This window comes from Octopus sinensis, linkage group LG17 (genome assembly GCF_006345805.1).
Source record: "Octopus sinensis linkage group LG17, ASM634580v1, whole genome shotgun sequence".
NCBI classification, from domain to species: domain Eukaryota; kingdom Metazoa; phylum Mollusca; class Cephalopoda; order Octopoda; family Octopodidae; genus Octopus; species Octopus sinensis.
Genome location: NC_043013.1, coordinates 25,833,160 through 25,843,766, shown reverse-complemented (window position 1 = coordinate 25,843,766; position 10,607 = coordinate 25,833,160). Strand labels below are relative to the sequence as shown.

The following is a 10,607-nucleotide window of genomic DNA, read 5'->3' as shown; positions in this document are numbered from 1 at the left end:
TCTCTCTCTCTTTCTTTCAACTTATTTACATCTATCTATCTATCTATCTATCTATCTATCTATCTATCTATCTATCTATCTATCTATCTATCTATCTATTTACTCTTTTCATAGTTTTTCTGAAAAATCAGACGTTTATGAAATCCATCCAGGCGGTCAAGGATTCTTGAGTATCTTCTCATCAAATTCGATGTAAAATTTTCTTACTGTTTATCTCAAATGTCTTCATAAATAATCACTCTCTCCTTTTCCCCCGATATTGCTGTCCTGGTGCCAAAATTTGAAACCATTATTATTGTTGTTGCTGTTGTTGCTGTTGTTGTTATTATTATTTTTAAGGTGGCGAGCTGGCAGAAACGTTAGTACGACAGGCGAAATGCTTAACGGTATTTCGTCCACCGTTACGTTCTGAGTTCAAATTCCGTCGAGGTCGACTTTACCTTTCATCCTTTCGGGGTCGATTAAATAAGTACCAGTTACGCCCTGGAAGCGATATAATCGACTTAATCCGTTTGTCTGTCCTTGTTTGTCTTCTCTGTGTTTGGCCCCTTGTGGGTAGTAAAGAAATAGGTATTTCGTCTGTCTTTACGTTCTGAGTTCAAATTCCGCCGAGGTCGACTTTGCCATTCATCTTTTCGGGATCGATAAATTAAGGACCAGTTGCGTACTGAGGTTGATTTAATCGACTGGTCCCCTCCCCCAAAATCGAGCCTTGTGTCTAGAGTAGAAAAGGCTCTTATTATTATTATTATTATTGAGTGAGAGAGCAGTTCATGCCATCAAAGTGACACTGGGGTAAAATATACGAAGCCCAATATACCCATCATGACTACCCGTCTGATAAAGGTACACCAGGCACATGCATCACAACCATATGTGCGCGACATGGTGATCTCATATCAAGATAAACAGCACATGACCTTGCAGGTGGAGCCCAGTTAGAATTTTCTTCAGGTTGAGTAGCCCATCCTGCTCAAAAGGTCCCTGAATAAGGGTTGCTTTAGGATGTTGAACGAAACACCTATGTTTCCAGAGGTGAATTATTCAAACCCCAAAGAATCCCTCTCAACACATGGCCATGATGCTCCCCCACTACTTTTGCTCGTGATCAGAGATGCACATATCGTCAGCCACTAAGGGACATGCTCAACTGGTTAAGGCCAAACAACTGACAAGCAAATCTGTGGTATTGAGCAGAATATTTGCTGTAGCCCATCTTTTATACCAAGACAAAACAATGTACATGATAACACTTCCAATCAGTTAAGATCAGAAGCCATGAGAGCCACTGCCTGGTACTGCATCAGGGCATTTATTATTATTATTATTATTATTATTATTATTATTATTATTATTATTATTATTAAATAAGTACCAGTTATGCACTGGGGTCGATGTAATCTACTTAAACCCTTTGTCTGTCATTTTTCCCCTCTATGTTTAGCTCCCTGTGGACAATAAATAAATAAATTATTATTATTATTATTATTATTATTATTATTATTATTATTATTATTATTATTATCATTATCATTATCATTATCATTATTATTATCATTATTATTATTATTATTATTAAGGTGACATGCTGGCAGAATCGGTAGCACGTTGGACGAAATGCTTAGCGGTATTTCACCCGTCGCTACGTTCTGAGTTCAAATTCCAGAACGGTGGACATTGCCTTTCATCCTTAAGTACCAGTTATACACTTGGGTCGATAGGACTAAACCCCCCCTCCCACCAAATTTCATGCTTTGTGACTATAATAGAAAGGATTATTATTATTATTATTATCATTATTATTATGAAGGTGGTGAGCTGGCAGAATCGTTAGCACGCCGAGCAAAATGCTTATCAGCATTTCGCCCGTCGCTGTGTTTTGAGTTCAAATTCCGCCGAGCTCGACTTTGCCTTTCATCTTTTCGAGGTCGATGAAATAAGCGCCAGTTACGCACTGGAGTTGATGTAATCGACTGGCCCCCTCCCCACAAAATTTCAGCAGAATGGTTTATTAAAAAGGGACATGTTGTCCGACGAGCTAACCATTCTGCCAGCTCGCGGCCTTACCAAAGCTAAACATTGCTTTCAAGTTTCGACACAAAGCTAGGAAGACGTTAGTCGGCCCCAAAAGAATTAAAGGTAAAGTCGATCTCAGAGGAATTTGAACTCAGAAAGTAAAGATGAGTGAGATGCCGCTAAGCATTTGATCCGGCGCGGTAACGATTCTGCCGCTTGCCGCCTTCACGGAAATTGAATTTTGTGAGGCATTTAGGTTGGCGCCATGCCATTCCAGCAAACATCATTGTCCACTTTCTGATGGATTTTTTTTTTATTAACAATAAACAATGCTGTTACATAACCAGATGTGTTGATACTTTAGCAAATATATTGTGACACGAGCTGCGAAGGCTGAGATATATGATACTGTCAAGACATTGAGTAGGGATTTTTGTCATACTTTGGTATGTGGGTAAGTTAGCTATGTCATTGACTCCAATCAGAAATTAAGGATGTAAAAACTGAAAATAGTAATGTAAAAAGAAAGAGCAGTGTAGCGAATCGAACCTGTATCTGGAGATTTCCAGCCGCGTCACAGCTCAGACTGAGCGTATTGACGTGTTACTTAAATCTCTTAAAACATCAAGTGTATTCGCATTTTAGTTTGGTGCGTGTTTGGGCGCTAGCGATCTGTGTAGGTAACTTAGTAAAGTGTTAGTGGTGTTTTGGGAATTGTTCTAGGTGTGTTAACACATTAGCTAATTGTGCGGACAGTTTCTGTTTAGCTGGGAGAGTGTTGTAAAAGCTGGTGAAATATTTTAAGCAGATTTTATTGGTTCCTCCTCCCCTCTCTTCTCCCGTCTGTCACATCAAAATTCTCATTAAGAACTATAATTTATCGTCTGATAGAAAGCATAGTCTCAGACGATAGAATCAATATCCTTACACAAGATTCTAATTTTAGAAACTATATTCTAAATGATGTATATTTATAGAGTTGAAAATTTAATAATCTGGGATTTTCATTTGAAACTGATGCTAGAAGAAATCGTGTTATATGAGAAAGAAAATGTTTTAAAATAGAAACCAGTTTCATAAGATTATCCATTTTTCATAAGCATCGATGAACAGTAATGTAAAATCATTCACTCACATATGGCATTGTGACTTTTTGTGTCATTGTCCCGATAACTGACCAGATCATTGATCTGGCATTGAAAAAAATGCTGTCACTTTGTTATTAAGGGGGAAGAGAGACAGGTTGGGAAACCTTTTAAGTCGCCAGGGACTGAAGTGCAAACAGAAGTGCATCTGCGCAGAGGCTAATAATGAATTCTTAATATTGATTTCAAATTAAGGCGGCGAGCTGGCAGAAGCGTTGGCACGTCGGGCGAAATGCTTGGCGGTATTTTGTCTGCCGTTACGTTCTGAGTTCAAATTCCGCCGCAGTCGACTTTGCCTTTAATCCTTTCGGGCTCGATAAATTAAGTACCAGTTGCGTACTGGAGTCGATCTAATCGACTGACTCCCCTTCCCCTAAAATTTCGAGCCTTGTGCCTAGAGTAGAAAAGAATATTGATTTCAAATTATGGCACAAAGCCAGTAATTCTGGGGGAAGGCGCTAAGTCGATTACATCGCCCCCACTGTTCAACTGGTACTTATTTTTTCGACTCCAAAAAGGATAAAAGTCAAAGTCGACTTTGCCTTTCATCCATTTTGGGGTCGAAAAAATAAGTACTAGTTGTACACTGGGGCCGATGTAATCGACTTAGCCCCTCCCACGAAATTTCAATAGAAAGGATTATTATTATTATTATTATTGTTATTATTATTATTATTATTATTATTATTATTATTATTATTATTATTATTATTATATGTTTAACTTTTGCTTTGTATTTGCACAAGTTGACTCCAAGTCTCACCCAGAGACCTCAAGAGACAACAAGTTAGAAGTACATGTTGGTGTTATGCCTAGGGTGTTATATAATTAGTTTTGTACATAGTATTGTTCTAGAGTATGTTTAAGAAAACATAAGAAAATTATAAGTTTGTTTTAAAATTTGAGATTACATAGACAGTATTTTACGTAGGATATGGGCAGTTCCCATGAGTATTATTATTATTATTATTATGATTTGGCTTAAGGCGGCGAGCTGGCAGAATCGTTAGCACGTTTGACGGTATTTCACCCGTTGCTACGTTCTGAGTTCAAATTCTGCCGAGGTCAACTTTGCCTTTCATCCTTTCGGGGTCGATAAATTAAGTACCAGTTGCGTACTGGGGTAGATCTAATCGACTAGCTTCGTCCCCAAAAATGTCAGGCCTTGTGCCATTAGTAGAAAAGTATGGTTAACACGCTGGACGAAAAGATTAGAGGTATTTCGCCCGTCGCTACGTTCTGAGTTCAAATTACGCCGAGGTCGTGACTGCACATTTTGTCGTCAATATCCTGAAAATAGCACGGGTGTCTGTGGCTTACGATTGACTAAAATTACCAAAATTTTCAAACTTTAATTATAAATAACTCTTTGTTTATTGATATATAGCGAAAATTACTTTCACATCATTAATTAGCCTATAAAAGTGTATCATTATACTGAATATGAAATCAATGCGAACAGAAAATTGACACCCAAACACATGCTCAAGCAACACCCAAACACATGCTTACATGAGCGTGTGTCTCGCATGTAGACACTCCTTTCGATGTAAATGTATATACAAATATGCTTGAGTGCTCAGAGGCATATGACTCCACCCGCATACACACGCGCGTATACATATATAACTATGCATATGTCCAGATATACAAAAGGTAGGTATGCAAGTATATACGTGTACCTACGAGAACAAAAAGAAAACAAGAAACAAAGAGAGAGAAAAAGAAAAAGAGTAAAGAGGGTTTTAAAAAAGGGAAAAAGAAAAAAGGAAAAAGAAAAAGAGGGGAAAAGAATAAGTAAATAAATAAATAAATAAATACGGGATTATATAAAGGAAATGGTAAAAAGTAGAAGAGAACATAAGGAGACCACAAATAAAGTAAAAAAAATATATTTTAAAAATTACTCGAAAAAGTAATGGTTATAAATACTTAGGAGAAATCAAAATAGAAGTGATGAAGGAAGATTAGATGAAGGGAGATTTCTGGGTGAGACACTAACATTTGTACTTTAAGAACGTGTTACGTAATTTGTGCTTACAGTTAAGAATGAGAGCACTCCGTTCGTTTATGCAATAGTCGCATTGCATAATAGACAAGACTTCTGCAATGCAGAGATCGTATTTGAGGTTATAACCGCTATACAGCTTAGCATACGTAACACTGGACCATTTCATATTGTATGCAAACTGAGTCATGTATGAGGATATGAGTGAGTCTAGATAGAGAAAACCGTTAGTTTTCGCTTGAGATTTAAAGCTAGAGTAGTGATTAACGTTTCTCGCCCTGAAGTTGGTACTCCATGAGCCAATATATACACACTTGGAATCCTCTATGGAGACTGTGCATTTATATACAATATTTTTAGTGAAGCATTTATTTTCCAAGGGATAGGAGTAATTGTTACATCAAGAAGATAGCTAGCTGAGGAACATATGTAGCCTGCATTTTATCCGTTCCATTCCCTCAATTTGGATATGTATGTATGTATGTATTATGGAAAAGGGCTTAGCTGCCTATATTTTTATACTATGCGATTTTTATGCGAACTTCACAAATAACCTTGTTTAGCTAATTTCCAATCCACTTATAAGTTTTTATATTGCTTTATGACATTCTCCAACGTACATACCACGAAGTCAAATAGGATGAGAACCAACAGCTATGATAGACAGGACACGTTGCATATTCTTTATCATCAAATCAGATTTCTTGTATCTCTTGTTTAGCCCTAGGTCCGTCTTGATCCTGTAAACCAAAGACCAAAGGTGTTACAGCCGTCATTATTACATCTCTTTATCTACATTGTTCGATTTGTTTTTCTTTTTTCTAAGACCGTTGGCTGTTATTTGAAAGAGCTTTAATTGCCTATTTCTTGCAAGTTGCACCACCAAGTAAAGACACTTTCATTTACTCGTTTGTACAACTATTGATGTTGTTGCTGCTGTTACTGGAATTGTTGTTTAGCCCAAGGTAAATCCAGTCTGAGCATTCTATGATTAAAGCCTTCCAATCATAACCATCCCTCATGTTAACATATCAAGGGCTACATTTTTTTTAAAGATAGTACGATGTAATTCGAAGATTTAGCTGCTATTATTTCTAGCAATTAAAGTGATCATGAAAAGGTTTCCTCGTCGGCTAGGTTCGTATATATATATAGATTCTGGAAACGACTCCAGCGATGTTAACAGCGTTGGCCCAGTTGGGAGCAAGCTGCTTATTGATTCGCAGCATTCATCATTCATTAATGGTGTGTATCTCTGCAAGGTGTTTCAAACCAATTAGGTTATTCATACTTCTGCTATTTCTGTGTCTATATTTTTATGCCTGTTTGGAATGTAGATAGAGGCGGTGTGGGGCCGGGAGTCGGGAGCCGGTGTCCTATGATAGTGTTGTAAAAATATTGCAAAAGTGTTTTAAGGTGTTGCAGCTGTCTGAATGTTTGGGGGTCAGCCCCGTGCAAAGCTGATAATAGGATCAGGACAGATATGAAATTTAGACTCCATTTCAACCACTTCTAAATTTACTTTAATTATCAGTGCTAAATATATATAATTTATATATGAATTACTGGTACTTGTCGTGTATATAACATACTTGTTATGGAGTAAACATATGTTTATTTGAAGCAAAGCTAGAAACCCAGGATCTTGAATTATCCAGTAATATCTTTTTGCTAGTTTATTTTGTCTCTCTGCCTTATCTCATGGTGTGATATGAACATTTATGATGGTTTTTAGAGTCAGGGTCTTGACTGCTATTTCGGCATGGTGGTGTCTCTCAGATACCCTTATTATAGTTTTGTAAAAATTATTACCGTTGTATGGTATTTATTCCCATGCTGGCCACTTGATAATATCGATATTATCCTTATTATAAATTATATTTATATATATATAATTATATATATATATATATATATATATATAATATATATATATATATATATATATTATATATATATATATAATATATATATGTATATATATATAGATATATATATATATATATATATATATATATATATATAAAGAGAGAGAGAGAGAGAAATAACTGAGATTCAGTTGAATTAGGTACTTAAGTTGAAGCACCAAGTCAGTCCGGTATTACCCACAGCTCGAAGTTAGGTGAATAAAATCAAAATAAGCAACAGGATGTCAAGAAATGATGCAGTACGATCGTTTCCATCAAGCGATTGGAGGGGTGAGGAATTGGACAAAAGCCTTATAGAATAGGAATGAGAGATTAGTAGATAAAGAAAGGAAATTAATTACCAGGGAAAGGAAGAGGAGGGATAAAAGTAGAACTACGGCTAGGGCAGTGACCTTCATTTAGAGAATTATAATACGAAGTCAACTTCTAAAGTTAGATTCTGTTGCCCTAGCCATTAACTTCCCTTAACGGTAGTCTCCCCTTAACAGTAGTTCCACTTTTATCCCCCTCCCTCTTCCCTTCCCTACTAATTCATTTCCTTTCTTTATCTACTAATCTCTCCTATTTTATAAAGCTTTTGTACAATTCTGCCCCAAACGCCTTAACCCGCAATAGTCCAAATAGCGATCTCTAGGTTTTAACGACACTTCGGGCGATGTTCATTCCTTCGCATGGTGCCTGTTTACATGTTTGCTTGTTTTTTTATTTATAATGTCTTACGCGGCTTTGGGCCACTTATAACATACATTACTTCTCCAGACTTTTACTTTTTATTTACTTTTTTATTTAAGTTGTCAAGAAAGTTCTTGCGGCTTTTAACCTTTAAATTCAGATGCACATATCTCGGCTCAAACAAAACTTTTTTAATCGAAATAAACACCATCAGAATCAGCCCACTTTTGCCAACGCGAAACAAGTTTATTTATGCCAGTAGCGTAAAAATCCAGCGTTCTGGTGGCGATGAAGTCGTTGAAGGCGTGTTTGGCATCGTCTTGTTTTTGAAGCACTTTTCACGCAGGAAGTTGTCGAGATGCTTGAAAAAGTGGTAGTCGGTAGGCGAGAGGTCTGATGAGTATGGCGGATGAGGCAGAGTTTCGTAGCCCAATTGGTTCAACTTCTGCAGACTCAGTTGTGCGGCGTGCGGCCGAGCGTTGTCGTGGAGAAGAACTGGTCCTTTTCTATTGACCAATGCTGGCTGTTGTCGGCGTTTCTTATGCATTTCATCCATTTTCTGACAGTACTTCTCCACCGTAATGGTTTCGCCTGGATCCAAAAAGCTGTGATGGATGAGACCGGCCGCAGACTACAAAACAGTCACCATGACCTTCTTTTGGTGCAACTTTGACTTCGGGAAGTATCCTGGAGCTTCGTCGGCTTCCACCCACTGAGCTGAGCATCGCCGGTTGTCATAAAGAATCCACTTTTCATCGTAAGTCACAATCCGGTCGAAAAACTGGTCGTTCTTGTTGCATAAAAGAAGGGAAGACGACACTTCAAAACGGTGTTATTTTTGGTTGTCGTTCAATTCATGTGGCACTCATTTCTCAGGTATTTTTGTTTTTCCAATCTCTTTCAAGTGGTTGGAAATTGTCGTTTACGTTACGTCTAATTCAGAAGCAAGCTCTCGAACAGTTGTGCGTGGATTGGCTTCCACTAAGGCCCTCAGTTGATCGTTGTCAATATTCAATGGCCGACAACTACGCTTATCATCTTCAAGACTCTCGTCACCGCTACCAAATTTCTTGAACCACCATTGTGCTGTACGTTAATTAGTGGTTCCTGGGCCAAACGCATCGTTGATATCGCAAGCTGTTTCAGCAGCTTTTCGGCCTGGCTTGAACTGGAATAAGAAAATTTTACGAATTTGCTTTTTGTCCATGTTGTATTCAACGTTCTGGAAAAAAATGGCCTAATTATTCAAAAAGAAACAGAGAAATAGGATTAGATAGAGCGAAAAACATGCTTTAAAATGATATATTAAGTCAAAGTAATGTAACGAAAATTAATTTGAAAATACATCATTTAAAACCAAAATTTAAAATTCCGCAAGAACTTTCCTGACAACCTAATACATCTACCCGTATAACGGTTTTAATAGCTTGTCTTTTGTTTTTAAATTTAACAGACCAATTATATCGAAAGTTGGACTTTGGTCAATCCTATTACGGGCAATAGGGGTTGCTCTTTACAATATATCAGTAAGTAAATAATTGTAATTAACTGATGGGCATTTTATTCGGATAAACTATTAATTAGTACTATTAACATAATCTCAAGAACTATTATGATTACTTCTAAACGTTATGACACTATCACTCCCTCTTTTTCTAGACCTATTGACGTATCCAGTTATAGTAAAGTATTTTACTTTTTTATTATTCATACACCCTGTTACCCCTAAAGAAAGATTAACCCACCAATTGATATTTCTAGTTTAGTCATTTACTCAACGTCCTGTAGTGCTACAGTGCAAAATGGTATGATTTAAATATATAAACCCGTCATTCTTCTTCTCGAGGCTCTTCCTCTTTTCTTTTATGTATTTTTCTTTACTCTGATGAAGCTCCATGTTCCAAATCGGATGTGTTACAAAATATGATGATTATTATCTTCAGAATTTTCAATGGCAGCACCGTGGGACATTGGAAGCAGAAACGGCTGTTAGATGGGATAAAGTTTTGTAATAATAGATGTTAGTCAGTTGTTGTTGATCAAGATTTCTCCATTTTCTGATTAATTTAAATTATATTATATATGTATGTATGTATGTATGTGATATATATATAATATATATATATATATATATATATATATATATGGGTGTGTGTGTGTGTGTGTGTGTGTGGTGTGTTGTGTGGTGGTATATATATATATATATATATACTATATATTATATATATATATATATAATTTATTACACATATGTGTAGTGTGTGTATGTATGTGTACGCACGTAGAAGGTTGAAAAGGAACACCAGTAGAGTAGATATATATGAAAAAGAAAGTCAAGGTAGAAAATGCTAAAATAATTTTATAAAGAACATTTCAGTACCGGTTTCAGTCATTGAGACTTTTTCAACTGTAAGTATAGAAAACAATTAAATTTTAGAAAAATTAAAAGAAAAGTTTTTTAAAAGAATATTTGCATAGTATTCAAATACAAGGGGCATTTTCCTTGTTTCTGTCTGTCTCTGTCTCTCTTGTTTACTCTTGTGGGTTCGAGGGCGTTGTGAATCCTTGGCAGAGAAGGAGAAGAAGAAGAAGAAGAAGAAGAAGAAGAAGAAGAAGAAGAAGAAGAAGAAGAAGAAGAAGAAGAAGAAGAAGAAGAAGAAGAAGAAGAAGAAGAAGAAGAAGAAGAAGAAGAAGAAGAAGAAGAAGAAGAAGAAGAAGAAGAAGAAGAAATTGTCAAGTGAGCTAAAAGTGACTCGTTATGGATTATAGCAGTGATTGGGACTGTCTTTTAATGAATTCTTGGGAATCTCTTTTTAATATTTGCGTGTGTTTGTGTTA

At 36.4% G+C, this 10,607-nt stretch overlaps 1 pseudogene; it reads right to left on the bottom strand.

Moving 5' to 3' along the window:
• Positions 1 to 7,960: 7,960 nt before the first annotated feature.
• LOC115220786 lies at positions 7,961 to 8,976 on the bottom strand (annotated as a pseudogene).
• Between the last annotated feature and the right edge of the window lie 1,631 nt (positions 8,977 to 10,607).